General features: G+C 45.8%; 1 pseudogene; it reads left to right on the forward strand.

Moving 5' to 3' along the window:
* The first annotated feature begins 1,191 nt into the window (after window positions 1-1,191).
* On the forward strand, window positions 1,192-20,396 carry LOC136404314 (ribonuclease H2 subunit B-like; annotated as a pseudogene).
* The last annotated feature ends 4,098 nt before the right edge of the window (window positions 20,397-24,494 follow it).

A 24,494-nucleotide genomic window follows, 5' to 3' on the forward strand; every position in this document is an offset into this window, starting at 1 on the left:
GCGGGCCCTCATCTAATCACTTGAAAGCCTTAATGGAACAAAGACTGACCACCATTGAACAAGAGGAAATTCTGAAGCAAATTGCCTTTGGATTTGAACAACAAGACCAGCTCCTCCCTGGGTGTCCAGCTTGCCAGCTCACCTACAGGTTTTGAACTTACCAGATTCCATAATAACATGATCCAGTCCTTAAAATCAAGCTCTGTCTCTCTCTCTCCATATGCACATATGTAGATATGTACAAACATACATATATACATTTAAAATATATATTATCTTATTAATCAATAAATTATATTAATATTCATTAGTATTGATATTATTGATTTTATAATATATATAATTATATATTCACTCATAGCCCATTGGTTTTGCTTTTCAGGAGAACCCTGGTCAATACAGGTGTCTCAGTTTAATGTCAGTAAACTTAACTATAGTCTTCCGCTCTGGAAGAATTTGGGCTCTCTAAAGCCCTTGCCCTTGTCTAGATGAATTCCCAACCCATCAGTTATAAATTCCCAACCTTCCATTGATATGGGCTTTATAAAAGAAGAAACCATCCCTGGCCAGTTGGCCCAGTGGTAGAGCGTCAGCCTGGCGTGTAGAAGTCCCGGGTTCGATTCCCGGCCAGGGCACACAGGAGAAGCGCCCATCTGCTTCTCCACCCCTCCCCCTCTCCTTCCTCTTTGTCTCTCTCTTCCCCTCCCGCAGCGAGGCTCCATTGGAGCAAAGATGGCCCGGGCGCTGGGGATGGCTCCTTGGCCTCTGCCCCAGGCGCTAGAGTGGCTCTGGTCATGGCAGAGCGATGCCCCAGATGGGCAGAGCATCACCCCCTGGTGGGCAGAGCGTCGCCCCTGGTGGCCGTGCCGGGTGGATCCCGGTCGGGTGCATGCGGGAGTCTGTCTGACTGTCTCTCCCCGTTTCCAGCTTTGGAAGAAAAAAAAAGAAAAAAAAAAAGAAGAAACCAGAACTTGGCATCTGAAAGGACCCATTCTCTTCACAACTTCTCCGCTGTGCTTATCTTCTGCTCACCCATACTCTTGTCTCTACCAGCAGGGCCAGCAGGACAGGGTGCAGTCCAGCCCATGGAGGACACACCTGTTGGGACAAAAGTGGCCGGAGTCAGAAGGTTCCCACAAGTCCATAAGTGAAGCACACTCTCCCTGAGCGATTGCTGGTCAGGTCTTCTCCATGGAACAGGAGCAGCCTTTAAAAGAAGCAGAGCGGGCGCTGTCCAGGGAGGTGAGCTTTGGGGCCTCTGGCTGCCGTTCTCTCTTCTTTCTTCATGACAAAAGAATTTTTATATCAGTTATTAAGAACCACCTCCTCTACATGCTAGAGTGGGGAAGAAGGCACGAATGAAGACATTTCTGCCTGTTTCCTCTCCTTAGAATTTTCTGTCTTTCAGTCTGTGATTTAAGTAATATCACGTGTGTGTGCGCGCGCGCGCACACGCGCGCACGTGTGTCTAGGATGGGGAGGGGGTTATGAGAAGTTATTAGTTCCCACCTCCTTTGAATTTCTGTTAGAGTTTCTTCATCTGTGTTCATGGGCTTCTCTGATCCAGGAGCAGACCCTGAGCACAGAGGGCGGCTGTAAAGGAATCATGTCACCTGCTGTTTCCTGTTCTCCTCCTGTGACAAGGAAGACGTCCGTGCAGAAAGCCAATGCTGGTCAGGAGCAGGCAGGGTCAGTCCACCTGAGCCCCCTCTGCAGGTACTGGAGCTCCAACTCCAGCCTGACATTGAAGAAGACCCTGCAGTTAGCTTACATTGAAAAGTGAGATGAGAAAAGCTCCATTTTGGAACATCTAAACTAAAAGGCAGAGAAAGTAAAATCTAGGATCCTGGATAGAAGTGACTGTAGAATTCTTGATGGGATGGGATGTGCATGGTAGACCCGATGTCTTCTACAGAAAAAAAACAATCACTGGCACTCTGGAAGTTTAGAGACTAGATACCAACCCAAGTCCTCCACTCATTGCTGTGTCCTCCTAGGAAAACCATTTCTTTTCCTGAAAGTAGGAGTTAAAAGGCTCTCATCCTGGCAGACTTTGATTCAAAGACCTGACTTCTCACTGGGACCTCCAGTAAATGGTGAGAGCTTCACATTTCTCAGCAATAATCAGCAGCTTAGTGAAAACACCATGGCTTTTGCAGGGAGATGCCATGTGTCTTCACCTGCCACATGATAAGGCTTTGTGGGATGCAGGTGGTTAGGACTGCGGGAATCCGCTGTTTCTGGAGATGACATCCAACACCATCGCAGATCCCGACACACCTTGGGATGCACCTGACCTCTTCTGCACCAACAGCAGCCTGTGACGGTTGTTCTCAAAGGGACGTCTGACGGAATCCCTCTCCTTCAACAACAGGGCTCCACTCAGGCCACACTGAAGTCTACAAACCTGCACTGTCACTTTCATACCTCATCACCCTCAAGCAAAGGGTCTGAGTCAAAGGATGGCACAAATGGTTGCCCACTGTGGCAAGAAAGTGTTCTCCAGATGAGCTGAATTTCTCGTCACTCAGCATGTCACTCCACAGTGGCCCTTGGATCCATAAAGTGATGGCATATCACCACCCATGGGGCATCTACCTTTTGAGTGAGAGGGGTGAAAAGCATCACTCCCTGGCTGCTGAAGCTCTACCCAAACTCATAGCAAAAATTTGAAAACCAATAGGTTGGCACACCCTGCCATTGAGGTTAGAGGAGCTTCCTGAGAGCGGGTGGGAGGAGTCTAGGAGCAGAGGGCAGACCCGTGAGCTGCAGGAGGCCTGTGTGTGCTCACTACATTCTTTTGTTTTTTAATTAATTTTAATGGGGTGGCGTTAATAAATCAGGTTACATATGTTCAGAGAAAACATCTCCAGGTTATTTTGACATTTAATTATGTTGCATACCCCTCACCCAAAGTCAGATTGTCTTCCGTCACCTTCTGTCTAGTTTTCTTTGTGCCCACTCCCCACCCCTGTAACCACCACACTCTTGTCCATGTTTCTTAGTCTCATTTTTATGTCCCACCTATGTATGGAATCATGCAGTTCTTAGTTTTTTCTGATTTACTTATTTCACTCTGTATAATGTTATCAAGATCCATCCATGTTGTCGACTGCTCACTACATTCTTATACTCCAATTGCCTCTGTGGATGATTACTCCACTTTCTCAAAACCAGGGGATCACTCTTAACTGTGGATAAGGCCGCAGACCTCTATAGGAAGGAGAGAAAGTATGACAAAGAACAAGTATTGGAATCAAATAGATTTTTTTCCAAGTTCTAGCTACAATATTCGGAGCTCTAAGGTCCTGGGTAAGCCTCTCCTAGATACTTCTTGGTCTCAATTTCTCAGCATGAGTGATCGGGACAATAACTAGCAGGCAGTTTATATAAGCATCAGAAATGGTTCTTTAAAGGTGCACACAGAGCGCACTTAACACGAGAGGCGTAATAACAATTACTTCTAAGTGCAGGCACTTCCAGGACTATTTTCACATCCTACTTGCTATCCATCAAACAGGGCTTTCGTGCCCTCGCTTGCTGTCCTCTGACAGCTCTGCCAGTGCCTTCCACTAATGTTATTCCTCCCTAACCAACACTAGAGTTTAGTCTGATTCTATCTCAACCTCAGGTTCGCATTCAGACTCTCTTTTAACTCTGCCTTGACCCCACCCTGGAACCTGCAGACCGTGCGCTTTCACCCACCTAGGCTTGGATCCCAGGCCCTACTAGCCCATCGAGAAGCTGGTCTCCAGGCTGACTTCTTTCCAGTAGAGTTTTGTAACAGCTTCCCCTGGGCTGAACCCAGATCTAAACCTCAATTATTTGTTTGGACCCAGTCACCCCACTTCACACCAGACCTTCTCTCCCAGAGGCGTGAGCCTATTGCCTGTACCCCAGCCATGTCTTTTGGCCCAGACCAGACACTGCCTCTTGATTGACACCACCCCAAGTATCTGCAAGGCCCAGAGGACTCTGTCTCAAGGATTCACCAGCTACATCAGAACTGATGTCTACATGGACATTGTTTGCTGCAAACCTGAGCTGACCCTAGGTCTTCAAACACTTATGTAGACTATTGGTCACTCTCCCTGGTGGGCCCTCTGGCCAGCTTTGGCCCTGTCTTTCTCCTTCCCCTTCAAACTCAGAATACTGACATTGTATTTTCTGTTGGCAAATCCAGCAGAAATATGACATCTTCAGGCTGTGAAACTTCTCTAGCGTAGCTGCACAAACAGGCAGCCATGATTTCTTACTGAGGGGAGACTGATTAAACCTCCAGCAGATTCTGCATGAAGGAACTGATGATTTAACTCTGCACCTGTATTTGTTTCATAAAAGGAGACATAGTGGACCAACCGGGGAACTCTCATGAAACAGATTACTATTCATTATATAAATGGGTACGATAATTCTCATGCATACGGCTGGAAAACACGTCTCTTCTGTTCTCTGGGTCTACTACAAAAAAATGTAATCCAAGTCACAATATTTTCTGAGAAACTCTTGTGTGAGTCTTCAAAGAATAAGAAAACGTTTTGGGGGACATTTAACTCCAGGGCCTCTTTAAATGAACCAATTATTTTAAACAGTCTCTTCACTTAATAAAAATAAAGGAATAATGCATTCCCTCACCTAGCCTCCTAGTCCTTTGCAAGGATGGAGGTACAAAGAGAATGCTAAACCCTTTTAATCACCATTAATGGTAAGTGGGATACTAATGGTAAGTTAAAGAATACCTTTTAAAAATAAATGAACTTTCTTTTTTAGCCACATTTTAGTTTTTTCTCTACTCTAGCCCATCGCCTTACACTAATAGACATATCTGCTATGTACTTGATTTGTGTCACTGTAGTAACCTCCAGTGGACCTTGGTGGAGTCAAGCCAAGCTTCAGTCTCCTTCTCATATGGCTCAAAAAATAGCTCTCATTAATTCCACTTTGTCATCATGGGTCTCTATGATGGTCATCATTGTGGGCTCTTCAGGGACATTGGCTGTCAGTAGCAGGTGTAGAGATTCCCAGAGCTGTTAAAAAAAATCAAGATATGCTGTCAAGAGAGCTGGCAGTCATAGAACCTGTACTGAGTTCAGGGTTGACTCTGCTGCTGAACACTGACCCATTTCCTGAGCATCTGTCTCCTCATCCTCTTCCCTTCTCTTGAACGGCCTGCTGCTCAGTGGGTACCTCTGTATCCTGTGAAACTAATCATCCTTTCAAGATCTTTAATGAGGATTCGATTGGCTTGGAATAACAAGCCAAGCCCTTGAGTTCCATTTCTGAATGTGACCAACAAGCCCTGATGTCTTTCAAAGTCTAAACAAAGCTACTTCCGGCCAGCTTTGCATTCTCATACTGAGGCATGAAATGGGTGGGTGGGGGAGTAAGGATCAGCCATGGACTTCCTTTTCCTCTAGGCCCCAGTGGGTAGTGGGCACTGTGTGTAAGGGAGTCATTAACACATGCCGTGCCCACCATGGACCAAGGGCTTTCCGGAGCTCCAGATGCAGGCTTCCCCTTTAATAGGAAAGAAAGTTGTGTGTCTTAGAGTTGGGTGTTTAGGGCAGTGTTAGATGGGGGGAAAAAAGATAGCAGCAGATAGCAGCAAGGCTGTCAAGGAGGCTGAGGAGAACTGTGACATAAAGGTCTACAGACCCCACAGGATGTCATTGCATTCAATGAAACTTAACTGTACATTCGGTTTTTAAATTGTGACATTTAAAATTTTAAACTAGATGTAAAGCATTTCCATGTTGTCATAAAAAAATGTGTCAATCTTTATAAGAAATAGAAACATTCTCCCCACTGCCACCAACCCTCCAGAACTCTGTAACTGTCCCTTTAATTAGGTGCTCATTAATAAATATATCTTGTTCTCGAATCCCCATGCAATTGGCACAGTAGTTCATTAGCACAGGAAGAAGCAATTTAGATTTCCTCAGATAATAGCATCTGTTGTTAATCAAATTGAGGCAGGATCTGTGAACCTAAAGCCAGACGAGCTGGTGTCGGGGAAGGTCAGGAGGGAGAAGATCCCCTTTAAAATTGCCATCCCTCATCCTCAGTGGAAGAGGCCGCTCTGATGTCAAGTACCTTGCCTTGTTTCCCCCTATGAAACCAATTTTATTGACCAGAACATACAAGTTGGTACGGAGCATGTCAGATCTTGTCATCACACTTAAAAGCAATGGAAAGTCACTGTCAATGGGCCCCCTGAAGTCCACACATCTGTTTACTCACAGCTCCTATTGATTGAGCTCCCGTCCTGCTGCCTGTGGCTGGCCTTGTGGCTGTGGAAGAAGAAGAAAGACACAGGGAAGGCATTCTGGATTCTGTGTCCCTCAGCGTGCAGACAAGTGGGACCATACACACGCTCACCTCCGTATGCTGCCACAGCCACCACGAGCACACATATTCACTCATCCATTCATTCATTCAGTCAGTCATTCTTTGAGCAAATACTATGAGCCAGACACCACTCTGGGTACCAGAGCTACAGCTGTGAACAAAGCAATGTCCCTGCCTGCAGGCAGCTTGCACTTTTGGGAGAAATGGATCAGCAATACACTAGCAGGTAGTAAAGGTGCTATAAAGACAGTAAATCAGGGTAATAAAATAGATGGAGAGAGGCAGGGAGCCAGGTGGGTGCTGATCTCATTAAGGTGATCAGGAAAAGTTTCTGGGAAGATGACCTTTAAGCAAAGACCATGCTCAAGTAAGGGAGTGAGCCACAAGATCTGAGAGCCATGCAAGGACACACAGACAACCCTAAAACCTTGACGTAAGAGGTAGAGCAAAGGCGGTTGGCTTTAGAGACTTTATTACCATCCCATCCATCCTGCCCTTGCCACTTGCAACAACACGGATGGGCCTTGAGGGCATTCTGCTAAATGAAGTGAGACCCAGATTCACAGACATAAATTGAGCGGCAACAGATGGGTAGTTGCTGGCAGCGAGGGCTGGAGGGTGGGTGTGAGGTGTAAAGGGGGTCAGACAGTACAAACATCAGTTATAAAATCAATCAATCATGGGGATGTAATGTACAGCAAGGTATATTAGTTAATAATGTGACTGTAGTTAATAATACTGTATTTTATATTGAAAGTGGCAAAGATAGCAAATCTTCAAAGATCTTAAGAGTTCTCATCACAAGAAAACAATGTACTGTGTATGGTGACAGATATTAACTAGACTTAGTCTGGTTATCATTTCATAATATATACAAATATCGAATCATTATGTTATACTGCTGAAACTGATATGTCAATTACATTTCAATAAAAATATAAATAAAATAAACAAAGCCAATGGGCAATGTGGCCATGTTATCCCCATGACCCTGGGGGCAGCTCCCAGGAAACCAAGGCCTTTGGGGGCAGTGTGGTGGCAAAGCCGGAATGTAAAAGTCCCAGAAGCCATGCTGAGGTCAGAGGAAAATCAGGAGCGTGCAGTGCCCCAGGACCCCAGTGAAGAGTCACCCCAGACAGCGGTGTGAGTGACTGTCACATGCTGCAGAACCTCTGAGCCAAATGAGCAAAGAGAAGAGGTGACCGGATGTGGCAGCACGGAGACCGTTGCTGACCTTGGCAAGCTCTGTTTCCGTGGGTGGCGAAGACAAAACCCGGCCTCCGGGAGTTGAAACGAGATCGTGTGACAAGTGAGTGAGATGGCAAACAGAGAGAATGAGAGAATGCCGTGGAGGAGTGCGGCTGCGGCAGGGCGCAGAGCCGGTGCAGGGGCCAGCCAGGGGAGTTTTTGTTTGTTTATTTGTTTTAATATATGCGTTCTTACAGTACCTTCATAAGCTGACAGTATGGCTCTAGAAAGAAAGAGAACACAATAATTGCGGGAGGGAGTGTTCTTAAGTGGTTTCCTCTACTCCGTAAAGGGCGGGGGGGGGGGGGGATGTGAGATGCTGCCAGGCAAGTGGAATACAGGTAGCAAGGGTGGAGTGTTCTCCCACTGTCTCTATGTTCTCAGTGAAACACAGCATCAGGCCCGTCTGAAGAAGGAGGGGCTAACTGTATCAGGACACCTGGGCGGTGCTGAAGTTCTGCTGGAGAATTGTAGTCACGCATTTAAAGGGAGAGTTGACAATCATGTTGCATGGTCTTCGCTGGCCATGTTGTCGGCTGAGCACAGGAGAGAGGGAGAAAGTTGAGTTGGAGGCGTTAGGACGGTGGGAGGCAGGAGCTGGCGTAGTAAGGGTGTGTGCTGGAGAGGTTTGATGAGGATGGAGCATGGACCATGTGCTGGACCCAAAAGGAAGTAAACACAAAAGAAGTAGAATAGAAAAGTGGCAAAGTCAATGGGTTGGAGGACCCGATGCTGTCAAAATAGCGGTGTGAGAGAAAGAGCCAGGCTCGTGGTGCCACTGTCATAGCGGTGGCACTGTCATGGTGGTGCCTGTCCTTGGCAGGAGGAAATCTTCCTGTATCTTTGTGGTAGCACCGAGGCCTGTCATTGTCTTGTGCATGTACCCAGTCTAGCTGAAGCTAAGAGATGGGACCAGAACGAAGGGAGTCCTAGAAGAGACCATAATGTAGGGAAGTCTAACATGTCTCTGCTAAGAATGTTGGATGGAAACCAAAATAAGTGAAACCAAGAATAATGAGGTTAATCAGAGGGAAAGAATCTGGTACCAAATGGGCATCAAAAGTGCATCCAGAGTAGGAAATAGGAGTGAGTAGAAATCAGATGGTATAGAAGGAGCATGCCGTATAGACATGTCCATGTGTAGACTTATCTATGCACCAAGGCCTGGAAGGAGTCTTCTAAATTAGCCAGTGTCCCTGCGGGCTTCATACTCAGATGTCTCTGCCCTTGGATCTCAGAGGCACCCGTGTCTCTTTGACAGCAGTACAGGGTCACAGTCCCATAAATGGTGAATAAGACGGTGGGGCAGAGGGTAGTGGAGCCACAGCAGGTCAGTACCCACTGGGCGGTGCCACACTGGGCTATGTAGCTGGTAGCATAGTGATCACTTCTGAGGGTTCAAGCGAGAAACAGACCACAGGCTTCACTTCTCCTAACTCAGCATTTACAGGGCACTGAAATAGTCGAGCTGATTAAGCAAAGTAAGGGTAGTTAGGAACACTGGGTTCTAGACCAGGCTCTGCCACAGAATAATTAATAATTAACTAATATTTTAACTTTGGCAGATGCCAAACTGCCAAATAACGTTAGGAGACGTTATGGTATAGAACAGTGTATTTCAAACGTTAGTGTGCCTAAGAATTAGCTGGCAACTTGTTAAAGGTCAGGATCGTGGGCGTGGCTATTCTAACTTAGTGCATCAGGAATAGAACTCAGGCACTGGTTAGAAGAGTTCCATTTCTAACCAGCCCCACAGGGGACACAGATACTACTAAATCCTGGACCACATTTGGGCAGCACTAGCCTAGAAGGAATAATGGGAGAACAAACAGCAATCAGGAACACACATGGTCAGGATAAGAAAAGGAAGGGGAGAGGCTGAGGTTATTGCCAGGGGCTTCACAATTTGTTTGTGAAGTTGGCCTTTGTGGGAAGGCAGCCATCCGTCCCAGACTTAAGGAACATAAGGTTGGGTCATGAGGGCGAGGCATACTGCGGTGGTGAGCTTGGACTGCTTCCTAGACGCAATGATTTTTGAGAGTGGAAGCGATGACAGAATGAGAATATGTAGGAATGCCATTTTGGCAGCAGACTGCAGAAGCAGCGTGGAGTCATCCTCAGGGAGACCAAGATGAAGGTTGTTACTCACTGAGAAATGGGAGGATTATAAAAAGACTGGAACAAAGGTAGGGCAAGGAAAACAGGAAAGTAACGTTGGATCTGGGAAATGATGAAAAAGAACGATAGGGGCTGGATAACAAATTAGTTTTAAAGGCGAAAGTGAGGGAAGAGTCTGCAATGACTCTGAGGCTTTGACCTTCTGGATTTTCTAATCTTTGTAATAGAATCCAAGAAAAATCAACAGAAATATATCTCCTCTTTCAGGCAGGAAATGAAATTTTATGGATTCTTACTTTGAATGGAAGAATCGGAGACAGACACTGAGAAATTAATTTGCGAAGAACTCCTGGCTTAGGAATAAGAAACATAACAGCTATTTAAAGTAAAACCCCACAAAACTACCACTTTTACAAGTAGTCTGTGTACGGTGGAAAGTGGTTTCCCGATACGATTATCTTGTCCACAAATGTCACCAGGTGGCCTTAGATATCAGAATTGGAAAAGCCAGGGACAAGCTTGTTTTGTCATGAGTCTGGAACAATCAGGGAGCGCTCAAGGAGAACCTTATTATTTGTGGTCCTCTCAGGTTGCAACGGGCTCTGCTCTGGTTTTTGCTGTCTTTGATTTTGCTTTTTGATGTCAAGACTTATTGTGCGTGGTGAGTAACTTGTGCCGGTGCAGCAAGTGTCGGCTTTGTTCTTTTCCTACGTTCTTGTTCTGACTAAAGAGACAGGAAAGTAAGGTGGAAAGAGCACTTAGCTGGGAGTCAGAAGACCTTGCTTGGGGACATGGCAGGTCATTAACCACGTACCATCGGTCCCTCTTAACAAGGGAATTAGCTTCAAAAGCTCCCAGAGCGGACAACAAATGTGTGCGCAGAGCAGCAGGAACTGTAGCATGGTTACCAATAGCTCAGTGGTGCCTCATTCCAAACACACACTATTTCTTCAGAGCATGTCAACCACATCATGAGCTATATTCTACAGGGCTACTAGGGATGCTGAAATTCTGCCTTCCCTCCTTCTCTCCCCTCTCTTCCCTGCTCCTGCCTTCCCCTCCCCTCCCCTCCCTGTTGCCCCCCATCCCTTCCCCTCTGCTCCCCTCCCTTCTTATCCTCTCATTTCCCCTTTCTTTCCTTCTCTTATTCTCTTCTCTTCCTTTCTCCTGTTCTCACTTCCTTTCCCTTTATTTTTCTTTATTCCTGTACCTTGTCTTTCTGTCTTTCTTCCACCACAGATACTCTCTTAGGGTCTCTCTCTTACATACCTTTTCAGTGCAAGAATAATACAAAGTATTCATGTGTGTGGCCCAAGGAGTTCTCCTATATCTAAAATTTTCTGGGATAGATCATCTACCGGTAGGTGAAACGCCAACATGTGAGATCCATCCTTTTGTCCAGAGATACTATTTACAGAAGCATTTTATGAAAAATGTGAGTCATCCCCCAAAAGGTGATGTTATCATATATCATCTGATGTTTACTGACTCATCCATCAGTCATCTCACCGAGCAGATTCCTGAGGGGGGATCTCGCTGAACCGAGCCAGGCTCACTGGGCAGACAGTGCTAGCCCCTGGCTCGTCATACCAGTTGAGATAACCTGCATTCCCCCTGGAAAGAGGAGACAAATTCTAACCCCGGGTCCATATGGAACCCACAGTCACTATTCACTGAGTTCTTAGCTTCCTCACTTCTAAAAATAAGATGTGAGAAAATGTTCCCATGCAGCTTCAGAATGACGGCTTTCTGGGTGCGAGTCAGAGAGGAACAGAGGGAGAAGGAAGAGAATAATGTACACAAACCTAATTCCCAGTTTTGTCCCTGGCCAGCGATGTGGAAGTACAAGTTCCCCGCGCGGGTAGAGAGTAGATCGAGACCGTCCAGATGTACGCCTCGAATTTCAGCTTAATTATTAGTAATGCTTCCTTCACCTTCAGAAATGTCAGAGTGTGGATCAAAGATTACATGCTCATCCATCCATCGTGAACGTTTTCCCAGGACTCAGAAGAACAGGCACACTCCTCCCTCTACCATGCGGCAGCATTTCCCAATCTTTTATTTTATTTTTCTCAGCTGGAGCCAGTGTAACCCAGCCCACCTTGTTGGACCGAGATGCACACATCCAAAGCAGTTAGGCAGCTGTGTCATGCACTTAGCAGCCATGATCCCAAATCAAGAATCCCCCCCCCCCACACACACACACACATTCTTGTCCAGAGCTTCATATTGAGAGAGCTGACCCTGACCTGTGGCGACTGGTCTCTGGGTACCACATACCCTAAAACGTTCAAAGCAAAAAAAAGCTTTATGCTTTGAGACCAATGTGGATGAAATCAGTTTAGGATTAAAATGCTTAAAACAGAAAGTGTCAGAAAGGCTTCAGCATCAGGTATTTCTATGGAAAAGCTTGATGAGTGTTTGGGGATTTCTTAACCCAGGCACTTGTGACCAATCTGCAATGATGACTGTCATCTGTAAGGTTTCAAGTGGGAGGTGCCGATTCCCTTTCCTGCAGTAGCAGCCATAAAATTCAGTCTTGTCATTGGTCAATGAACTGGCATCTGCCCTCCTCCTTCTCACTCTGAAGAATTCTTTTCCCCAACAGGACAATAATTTTCTCATCTCGGCTCTGCAAGACCTCCATTTTATGAGATCTTGGAGGCTCAAAGCAGCTATCGACCATCCCAAACAGCCTACACGTGCATCTTCAGCAGAGGATCTCCAGCTCCTTTCAAAACAAGCGTTATTACAACCGTTTTATAAAACCTAGACAGAGAAAGCTCCCTGGTGCCTCTTTGGAGTGGTCAATGTGGTGGTCTTCTCAGCAGGCCACATACAGAAACCTCTCCTCTCCCCCTCCCCCACCCACTCCAGGAAGGCAAGTAACTTCATGCCTGCAAGACACAAGCCAAAGGGAGGGCAGGCAGGAGACAGCCATTAAGAGTGAGGTGGTAAGCTAAATCATGGCCCCAAAGATATACCCATGTCCTAATCCCCAGAACCCACAAATGTTTCCTTAGATGGCAAAAGAATCTTTACAGATGATAGAAGGCTAAGAAATTTGAAGTGGGATAATATTTTCAATTATATAGGGAGGCTCTAAGTACAATCACATGTGTTCTGATAAAAGGGAAACAAAAGAGAGATTTCACACACACACACACACTCACACACATGTGTACACACACAAAAGGAGAAGGCAAATTGATCATAGTAACAGAGATTGGAGTGATGTAACCACAAGCCAAGGAATTCTGGCAGATAGAAGCTGGAAGAGGTGGAGAACGGGTCCCTCTCTGGAGGCCCCTGCGAGAGCACTGCCTGGCCAACACCTTGATTTTGGTGCAGGGAGACTGATGTTAGTATTTGATTTTCAGCACTGTAAGCGAATAAGTGTGTGCTGTTTTAAGCCACCCATTTTGTGGCGATCTGTTAGGGCAGCCACAGCAAAGTATCACAGGCTAAGTCCCTGCAGTGCCCGAGATGTAAAACCAAAAGGGACTGACCAGGAGAGCTAATGGGTAATGGTGCTGGGGAAGGAACCCAGCAGCCAAGGGTGAAAGAAAGAGCTGGAATCTACTGCATGTTAGAAGGATTGGCTTTGGGATTAAAAAGCTAGAGTTCTGTCTCTGGTTTACCGCCTCCCAGCCACAGTGACATTAGGCATTCCTTAGCCTCAATCCCAAATCTTTAAATAAAAATGTAATTGATAGCCATCATGCAGGGTTTGGGTAAGAAGTATGAGAGTGAATACAATGAAAAATGTCTCCCATGTGATGAGTGCTCATTAAAAAGTAATGAGTACTGATGTGTGGGAAAATAAACTTATTTAAAAGACCCCATCTTTGGGAGAGAAATGACTTTTTTTTTTGGAAAACACTTTGATGCTTTCTTAGGATGTCAGTGGGGAAGATACCTACTCATTTCAGTTTCTTGCTCCCTTATCCCATACTCCACATGGTTTCAGTGGGTTAGAGATAAAGCATGCAAAACCACACTTCTCAGCCCAATAAGAAAGGAAGAACTCTTAAGTTTCCCAAAATGAGAAAATGTTGTGTCCCCGAAAGCTCTATTCAAGTACTAATCCCCGATACCTATAAGTACGGCCTTCTTTGGAAGTAGGGTCTTTGCAGATCTAACCAGGTCAAGAAGAAGTCATCCTGGATCTGGGAGGGCTTCAATCCAATGACTGGAGTCCTGATGAGACAAGAGAAACCTGGCACACAGACACACCCTGAGGAAAGACAGCCCTGTAAAGCCAGAGGAGGCACACGGACCAATACCATGTGATGACAGGGCCAGAGATTGTGTGACCCAGCTGGAAATCCAGGAAAAGCCAGGATTAACAGCCACCACCATAAGCTGTCTCCCCTACAGGCGTTAGAGGGGACATGGCCCTGCCAGCAGCTGGATCTCAGACTTCCAGAGACAATACATCTGTGTTGGTTCAGTCACCCAGGGTATGGCATTTTGTATGGCAGCCCTAAGAGACTAACACTGGTTCCTGAGACAGAAAGACAAGAAACAGTCTGCCCAAACAGGCGTGCTCTTGTCACACCAGGAGAGCAGCGGGCCTGTGAGGAGCCCCTGCCGGTGGGAAGGGCCGAGACGCTTTTATGAAATGCATTGTCTGACACTCACTTCTAGGGGGTCTGCTGTGAGACTTCAGTGCATCTTCTGTCCCACACAACTACCCTGAGAGGACCTGTTGGGGAAAGTGAGCAGTACACTGTCTATTCGCTTTATGTCGAGGGAGAGAGAAGAGGACGCCCCCCTGGGGTGAGACCTGGGCTAAGACAGGAGATCGGAACAAGAAGGGGCCACAAAACACAAACATGGAACTCCTTCAGCATGCCAGAGATTTTGCAGGAGGAACATTCTTCTCCTACTAAAGGGCAAAGTGACAAGTCAGGGCCCAGAGACTTGGGGATCCCACCAGATGAGGGACAATATAGGCTATGTTCTTATTAACATCATTAACTGAAGATGAATAAAATGGGTCCAAACCACAGGATGCATGACAATGAGTTGAACGAATGATTATTCTCTACGATTCCTCTACACTCCTTCTCTGCTGCCCCTCACTGGTTTAAAAAGCCATGGTGTTCCAACTCTAGCCTGGCGGGGCCAGCTGTGCCCTGTGGGACCCTCACCAGCCTTCTCTCCCTCTGCTGAGCGCCTCTGCTCACAAGGGGGCGCCTGATTCCTCATGCTCTTCCAGGAAATCCTCCCACAAGGCTCCTGTGCCTGTCCCTGACCTTGGCCATGCTTGAGAGAACGTGAGATCAAAGGAATGAAAATGCTCCTTTCTGGTACTTCAATCAGGAAGAGAAGCAATTAAAATGTGAATTAATCTAAGTGAGATGAAAATGCAGATGTAGAACAAGAGCATCTCGATCACCTTGAACCTGCACGGCACGCCGCTTAGCTACTGTGATTAAAGACATTTTCATGCCATTAAAAACCTTCTCTTCTAATGTTACCAACGCTGTGCCAGTCAGACGCTCCGGGCAGCCTCCGTGAGGACTGCGCCCTCCTCCATTGCATCCCTTGATCCTTTCAGAAGGCTGTGGGGGTGGGAAGCCCCTCTTAGGAGGGGACATGGAGGGCTTGAGGAATTATGGGAATGCAGGACTCCCAACTACTGTAAATGTCTTCGCTCCAGGCGATTTTTTTCTAGTTCCTCGAGGCTGTGGTGCAGCCCGGGTCCTGCTGCCGAGGGCACTGGGAGGGCAGAGCCGAGGAACCAGGCAAGGAGCATGTTCCCAGCGCTCTACAATCCCTGTAACCCTTCTGGTTCCCCAGAGGCTACTGTGAAATGAATGATAACAGTAGTGTTCCCTTTCAGAATTTTCCCTCTGCTTCTCAGTCGTCTTAAGGATGCTCTGTGGACCCACTGGAGGAAGCGACAGGGCTGTGACCTCAGAGGAAGGATGTATGTGATGTGACTGTTGATGTTTGAACCACTTGACCTTCCGGGCCAGCCATTGGTGCTGTTGTCTCGGACCTGCTTCCTCCTGTGCCCACCCGACACCTGACGTTTTCTCCTTTCTTTCTGGCTATACATTTGCTCCTTGCTGCTGCCAACAGTAATTGTCAGTCTCAGGTTTTGAAGCGCGGAATGTGAAAGAACTCATTCTGAATCTCCCTTTGTTACTTTCCAAAGCCAACCTCCCTGCTCCCTCCAGTCCCTGAGGACAGCTGGCTCTTCCTGGTCCGGACGGGAGATGCTCTCTCTCTCTTCCTTTCTCTGACTCTCCTCGCGGACCTTCCAGGCAGATTGGCCCAGGGGTGAAAGAGAACCTCTAGTAACACCTGTTTTAAGAATAAGTTAGGAAAGACCACCCATGGAGGTGGTGAGGTCCACCCTAGGTGGGGTGGTAGCCCCCCAAGTTGCTGTCTCATGCTGAGAGTTAATTCAGCTTTTGTTCTGCTCTTGTCGTCCGTAGAATCTCCCATAGATGCAGCAGGCAGCTCCCTTCCTCCTGCCGTTTTCCGCAGGGCTCCAGCCTGGCCTCCTGCTCCGAAGGCTGAAGCCAGAGGATCCTGGGCTGCAGGGAGAAGGTCGGCAGCACGGTGGGCCAGACGGATTGCCAGGAAGGCGCTGGCTCCCCACAGCATGTCTTCCTGCCTCCAGAATATTTAAAAGATGCTTCAAAAAAGAAGAAAAGTGTATACTTAATTTGTAGTTTGTAAAATTGGTTAACCCATGTTCAGGGGAAAGAGCCCTTTATTTGTCCAATATGTATCTGCAGCAGCTGTTTGAAATAAAAGTTTTCAAGGGACAACACCATTCTAGGTTTATAAATCGACCTTTGTGGACAAGGCCCGCCAGGGGTGAGGATGACGGAGACACAAAGACCCAACTCCAGGGACAAGATTCAGTGACGCAGATCCTCTTTATTCAGGAAGTAAGCTAGCTTATATACACAGGTTCAGCCTATAGGGTGTTACAGTGTGTCCTTCATAGCCAATGGCTGAAAAGAACAGGGAGCTGAGTGGTTGGCGCAGAGTCACTTCCTTCCCGGGTGTGCCCAGGAGGTTTCTTGGAGCTGAAGTATTCTCACAGCATTGCATCAGCCACAGCTGCCAGGAATGCACTCTGCTCTCCACCCACAGACATGTATAATCAGAAGGGCTCCACTTTGCCACACCCATGGACCCTCTATTTCTGCACCTCCACTACCTTATGAAGGCTGATAAAGAGGGCACGGTTCAGCTTCTAGACCAAGGGGTGGAGGATGATCGTTTGCGCATTGCATCCTGTTGCTGAAACTTCCTGAACTTGAGAAGTTACTTTGAGATGTGACAGGAAGAAAAGAAATTGACAAAAAGAAATATTACAAATACAGCAAAGGGAAGACATTAAAGTGGCTGGGGGAGGGGGAGTTTAATTAAGCTATGGCAGCATTAAAAAGCAATAACAAATGTCAATTTACACTCAACTGTATTTTTCTCCAGGTGTAAGGTTCCCAATGACAAAGAAGAGGATCATACTCATTATGCCCATGGTCTGATATCTGGTTACATCCCTAAAGAATTAAGCGATGACTCATCTAAATATTTAAAGCTTCTAGAACCTTCAGCTTCTTTGCCAAACCCTCCATCAGAGACAGTCAAGTTATCAGATGAGCGCACAGAAGCAAAAGAAGATTATACAAAGTTTATCACTAAAGACTTGAAGACTGAAAAGAAAAATAGCAAAGTGACCGCAGTTCAGAAGGTTGTGGCTAAAGTTGACAAGAATGGAATGCAAGATATTTACTCCTTTTTTGGTATAAAAAATTGTTTTAAAAGTTGGAAAACTTTAAAACTTTGTCTATGAAATCTAGCAAAACTATTTGCATTTTACATGTTCCATTTTTTGTCCTTTCTCCAGGTCACTGTACTTCCTGAGACTTAACACCTTTTGAAATAAAAGAACAGTTTTCAGAAAGAAAAAATAAAGATGCAGATGCCAAAGACAGCTAGGATGTAATGAATGAGGATCTCTTATTTCAGAACTCATAAGAGATGGGAAGAAGCTTCACATTCATACACATTTAACTACAAGGGCAGCCCCTGTGTCTACAAAACATGGCATACAAACAGTGTAAAGAGCCCTAACATTTGAAAAGTTGGTATAATTTACCACAGCATTCTGAGTTAGACAAATGCAATGCGAGATGTTCCCACACTTCATGCCCACCTCCCATGCAGCCCGAGACTCAGAGAATGCCCTCCCATGCTATGATGTACCTTCTTCGGGCCAGCCTCTCTGCTGACTTCTGCACAAGGCTGTAGACTCTCTCACAAGCTCATTCTTCTTGCGTTCATGTTCTTCTTCTTCTTGAACAACTTCAGAGGAAGCCTGAGGGTCCCTTTGCTTTCCTGAGTTAAAACCCAAAGCCCAGAAGACCTCTGAGCAGCCAACCTGCTTCCTGTCTCCTCTCAGACCCACCTTACCTGGCACCTTAGGGGAAAAGAGCTCTTCTAGACAGAAGACAATACCAGCCACCAGAAGGGGGTCTACAAGAGCCTCCTCTTCTTTCATCTGAAAATGTAAGTAGAGCATGCAAAATTTCTCAAGTTGTTCCAACCTGAGGAAGAAGAGGGATGCGGAGCTGTACCCTTCTCTCTCCCGACTCCTCAGTTCTGCAACACCTTCGCAGATGACAGGAGTGGAGGACCTGGTGCTTCCTGCCACCACGTTAGGAATTCTTCTGATCCTCCCATTACGTGCAGATTGTTTTCATTTTTCATGTATGTCTTTGAAGGCCATCATGTATAAATGAAGAAAACAAGCTTCAGTTCGAATTCCAACTTTATTAGTTATATACCTATTTGTCCTCGGCTCAAGGAAAACAGTTACTCCTACCTCAAAGGATTTTTTTTTTGTGAAAATTAAATGAGATAATATATGTGAAGTGCTTTGAAACTTCCTGACTTGTAGTAGGTGTTGATAAATGTCAGTTATTATTATGATTATTATTATCAGTATTATTACTACTACTCCTACCATGACCGGATCCCCCTCCTTGCAACTAATTTCTCTATTAGTCTCTTTTGGGGCTCCCATGCAGAGCACCCCCTACCACTTCACTCTCTGCAGACCCCCCACCTGCCCCTGATAGCCAGGCCTGCCCAGGCCGGTCACCTTAAAAGCAGTAATTCAGTATTCACTTTGCTAGCGTGGTACAGTCTTGTGAGAGTTTCCTCAATCCATTTAGTTCCTGTTTTGATCCTCTCAACCATTCATCATATTAGGTGCCAGCCGGACACAGCTTCGGTAACTTCCCGTAGGAGGACACTTGCTCCTTTCTCTAGTCTAGGACATTGAGCTTTCAGTGAGTTGCTAATATGCCTAGGACCAGACGTTTATTTCACTCAGCTGGGTGGCCTTCTTTCTTCCCTTGTCAGCAGAGGGTCATAGAAACTGAGGGAGCTGGAATGGGGAGCACATTTTAGTCTTTTTACTTATTATGAATAATACGCTGAAGCCAGGTCATGGCTGGAGTGTCAGGCGCTGGCATTCTAGAAACATCGAAACATTTCTAGAAAATTACTGTAAAACATGCTTAATGTTAGTCAGTTAATTATACTTACCACACATCAAGTTCCTGCCACATAAAACTCCAACGCCTATCTCCCAAATGTGCGTGTGCCTCTGCTCTGCACATACGCCATCCAAAAATGAGCATGCTCCTATCATCAGTGAGATGGATCCGGCCATAATTGATTTTCCATAGACAAACGCTTTAGATTTTGGTAAACCCTTTGTAACATCTTAGTCAAATTAAACTGAGCTCTTTCAAGTCAGATTGATAGTCCATAGGATTCCACTTAACTGAGACAAGCGATGCAATTTCAGGCCAATTTAAAGGGTATTTCATTTAGAAACAGAACCAGTCCTTGTCAAGGCCCTGGAGGTAACAAGAAATCTTCCTCCTCTTATCTGCCTAGAAGCTACGCATAGCAGCCCGGCCCACGGGGGCGAGCAACCATGAAGCATTGTGAGTGGGTCAGTGTAATCAATTTTACGACCCACATTCATTGAAGAGGAAATGACCGAAAGGCGTGGGTAGAAAAGAAGGCAAGGACTACATAAGGCATTCAGAGCCTTCCTAGGACTTAGGAAACGGTGTCTAATCTGAGCGCAAACATTACAGGAGTCACTGCGTCCATCTCCTCGGGTTGCGACCCCTGTGAGGGCACAAGGCTTGGGATCAGAGCACTGGCTGGATTTCCATCCCCGTTTGCCCCGCGATCACGGGCACAACTGTACACAGCAGCCTTAGGAGAGTGATGTCAGGAACTGTATATTCACACGTTACCTTCTTTAATGCTCACCACACTAGGAGATTTTAAGTACTGTCCCAGTTTTACAAATACAGATGGCTGGGAGTGATTCAATACTGTATTCCTATAAATGTAAGTTGAGCTGAGATTCTGGCATTGGTCTGCCTGATTCTAAAATCCAAGCTTTCTCTAATTCACCATGGAATATGAGTTTAGTTGAAGGGCTTGGTAATCTTTTTTTACCAGGGGAAATGGAAGAATGGGCAGGGTATGAACCTCCAATCTTTGACGGTGGTATTGGGAAGGGGGAGCAGGTGGCTGGCCGGCCAGCTTCTGCTGCAAGGCCCCTGCGGCCGTGCGACGGCTCAGCTTTGCCAGAGTTCTGCCTTACATCAAGCTGAAGCCTCCCTTCCCATGACCCAAAAAGAATGACAGGACTGGTGGCTGAACCAGTGACTGCAGGTCCCTGCTTTATGAGGCCTGCAGGCCACGCTGGAAAGAGAGGGGACCTGGAGCGGTCCACTTCTCCCCCTAAGTCTCAGTCTGCTCTCACAGAATGCAGCTAAGAGTCCTTGTGCTGCCCAGCTTCCAGGCACTGGACCTCACAAGATGGTGCCAATGGCTACGACACCCTTGCAGACACAAGGAGGACACAAAGAAAATGTATTGAGCTTTGTAACTTTGTAAGTTTATATTATTATATATATATATTGTTCTATTCTATATATAGTAATATATTGTTATATATTTACATATACATTTATATTGAGTTTCTAATGTGTTGAATTTTTTAATATATTAGTGTTAAGCAAGCACAGTTTGTTTCATTTAAAGGACTTTTATGCTGACATCAGACCTCTTTTATTGTTTTGTTTTTAAAAATACCCTTTATTAAACTAAAGAAGGTAATCAATTGCCTCTGTGTGTGTGTGTGGTTGTTTTGTTTGTTTGTTTTTGGTTTTTGTATTTTTCCAAAGTGAGAAGTGGGAAGGCAGAGAGATAGACTCTCGCATGCGCCTGACTGGGATCCACCCAGCATGCCCACCAGGGGGTGATGCTCTGCTCATCTGGGGCGTCGGTCTGCTGCAATCTGAGCCATTCTAGTGCCTGAGGCAGAGGCCATGGAGCCATCCTCAGTGCCCAGGCCAACTTTGCTCCAATGGAGCCTTGGCTGTAGGAGGGGAAAAGAGAGATAGAAAGGAGAGAAAGAAGAGTGGAGAAGCTGATGGGCGCTTCTCCTGTGTGCCCTGACCAGGAATCGAACCTGGGACTTCCACACGCCAGGCTGACCCTCTACCCCTGAGCCAACCGGCCAGGGCCTGTGTGTGTGGTTTTATTGCAGCTTATTTGTTGTGTAAATCCCTTGGAAAAAAATTTTAAATGTGTCAGTACCAAAAATGTATATGTGCACGTGTGGTGTGTATGTGTGTGTGTGTTGTGATTTATGTTTACAGATCCACGGTCCCAAATTTATAAGAACTATTGTCTTAGACATAGAAAACTAACATTTACTGAGTGCCAGTCATGACATTTAAAACTCATGACAACCCTGCAAGATATGTATCTTTAATTCAGTATAATACTTCTCAAAAATTTGGGTATCTTGTCCAATCTTGTACAGTTAGCTAGCTGAAGATTGGAACGCAGGTCCTTCCAATGCCAGAATATCAGAGTTTATTGTTTGTTCTATTGGTTCTTTTTACTTTACTGCATCATTTAATAGATTCCTTTTATTTCTGTAGTTTCGCAGCGAGGTCATCAGAGGAAATTTGCTGGCTTTGAACCTAATCACGGAAATTTCATTGACCTTCTCCCTTAGTGTCCATGGTGTCAAATATATATGGCTGCAAAAGCATGTTTGACCCAGCAGGACAGATGTTTAGAGTCTATAATTCAATGCAACCAAAAGGGAGCTACTGGAAAATTTAAACTGCATTCCTTGGCTCCTTGGATTGCTTTGATCAGTGATTCTTAGGAATTTTCAGATTCACTGGAAGTTAAACTCCATAAAGGCAGTGGAGTGGGGGAGGTTGTTTGTTTAATTCACTGCTGGGCTTTCTACATACACATAGATCATCTTAAACACTCAAAAAGTATATGTGGAGTGAATAAATGAATGAATGAAAAAAGACTCATTTGAGTATCTGATAGGAGCTCTGCACTCTCTTCCCAGAAAAATGCATGTAGACACACACATTGCCCTGTGAACACCCTGAAGCCTGCCCATAGTATGCAAAAGCTTAGACTCTTTTCTCTCAATGAAATAGCCCTGGACACTCTCCAGGATGGGGAGGAGCGAGACCCTTCGGCTCTGGACTCTTTCTTTCATGTCGATGGGCCTCTGGACAGCGTTGAGGCCCTCATTGTTTTGGATCACCCATTGCTTCACCTATTTAATATGGATGCCTAGAACCTTTCTGGACGTGGGAGGGAAGAAGGAAGAATAGCAACCACCACTCACTGAGGTCCTATCATCCGCCAGACACACTTTACATGTCTTACAAATAATTGATCCTCATGGCAACCCTGCCAAGTAGGTTTTACTGTTTTTATTTTTCAGATAAAACGAACAAACATAGAACTGAGGCCCACAGAGGGCCTCAGCCTTAAGACCACACAGCGAGGAAATGTTATACTAAAAAGCTGGAATCTTGTCTGCCCAAATTCAAAGCCCTGGCTTTTCCTAATGTGGCAGACTGCCTCACTGCTTCCAAGCAGCCCAGAAAAGCCTATGTCATCAAGTCTGGGAGACATCTTCAGTCGAAATGTGACCCCCTGACTTGGACATCCAAACCAAATTAGCAAGTAACTCAAAACCAAGGAAGAAAATGAGCTGTGCTAGGGTCAAAACTTTGGACTTTGCAGGTGTCACTCTTCTGTTTTTGAATTTTAAATGTATTTTCACCAGTGCTTTTCCTAGAAAATCCCCTACAAAATCGCACAGTTTCAGCTGAGCTCATAAGGCCCCGGGAGAGGGACTGCCAGCATTTAGGACGCGGGCCATGGCGTGAGTGAGGCCAGGGTGACAAGGACTAGTTGTAGGTCTGACTCTTGAGAGTGTGGGCAAAATCCAAAGTATATTTTTCAAAGTGATGCAATAATTCATACCTAAGGCCAAGGAGTTCCAATTCAGTGGACAGGACAAGAGGAAGACTAAAGAGTCCTATTCCCTGTTTGAGCATCTGGACTCTAAATTTTTGTCCCTGGAGAGGGGGGTAACAATAGGCAAGTAGGGTATCAGGGCCCTCACAGAGATGGCTGGAAATGATCCCAGTCCATTCTCAATCAGATCCAATATAGAAGCCTGCTCACGTAATTTGGGCAAACACGGTGAGGGCTGCAGGCTAGCTATAGCTTGGCAGGCTAGGGTTCCACTGGGCTCCACTCTCCCCATCTGTGTTACATTAGACTCATTAACAAGGGCTGCAAACATACTCCTGTTATTGAGGCCCAACCTCCTAAGCTGCAACCTGTTCTTGTCTGGGCTGGTCAAGAACTGGGGGCAGGTTCCCAGCTCCAGGAACTTCCCCAGAGGCAGCGCCTGGCCAGGTAAGAGCAGATTGATTTTGCAGCTTTCCAGAGTCTTTATTCTGCACAACCTCCAGAGCACCATTCCTACTGATTCCGTCCACATCCAAGGCCAGAAGGGAAGGTTATTGAAAGATGACAACAACAAAGAAGCCTAAAGGAGAAGTGCACTTCCCTGAGCAGAATTGATAGTCAGACCTGGAGGCTCCAGAGCCGGTTGTTTCCATCTCTCGACAGAACAGGGAATGCTTGAGAACAGCAGGACCCACTGTGCTCTGGGAGAGGGGGCCCCCTGACAGCCGACCTTCGGCAGGAGAGAAATATCCCAGCAGAGACATGCAGCGACTCCCATGGTGAGATGTAGGTGCAAATCAGAGCGGATATGACTGCAGACTTAACAATCTTTCATTTTTATTATGAAAAATTTCAAACACATACAAAAGTAGAGAAAATAGTTCAGTGAAGTACCATGTTGCCTCAGCAACCATCAGATTTCTGCCAATCTTGTTTCATCTACATTGCGGTACTTTTATTAAAAATTTTAAACACCTTTTTTTTGTTACAGTTTAAATTTTTTTAATTTATTTTTTAGAGGGAGAGGAAGGGGGGAGAGAGAGAGAGAGAGAGAGAGAGAGAGAGAGAGAATGATTTGTTGTTCCACTTATTGATGCATTCCTTGGTTGATTCTTGAATGCACTCTGACCGGAGAGAACCACCTTTTGATACCGTCAAACTTCATCCCAATGAAAACATCCCCATAGAAACAGCTGGACTTATGTTTCAAGTATCATCATTTTTTCTTTTTATTGTCATTTAAAGAGCAAAGAATTTGTGACAACAGGATCTGTTTATTAAATCTAAAGAGAATGTGATTTGAAATGACAGATGTGCAGAGTAGGACCAACACCAGCACACCCAGTGGACAGGAGTGTCTTGCTTTCAGTCTGGTAGTCAAGTTCCCGGGGATCTGT

Source organism: Saccopteryx leptura, chromosome 4, assembly GCF_036850995.1.
Source record: "Saccopteryx leptura isolate mSacLep1 chromosome 4, mSacLep1_pri_phased_curated, whole genome shotgun sequence".
Lineage (NCBI taxonomy): Eukaryota > Metazoa > Chordata > Mammalia > Chiroptera > Emballonuridae > Saccopteryx > Saccopteryx leptura.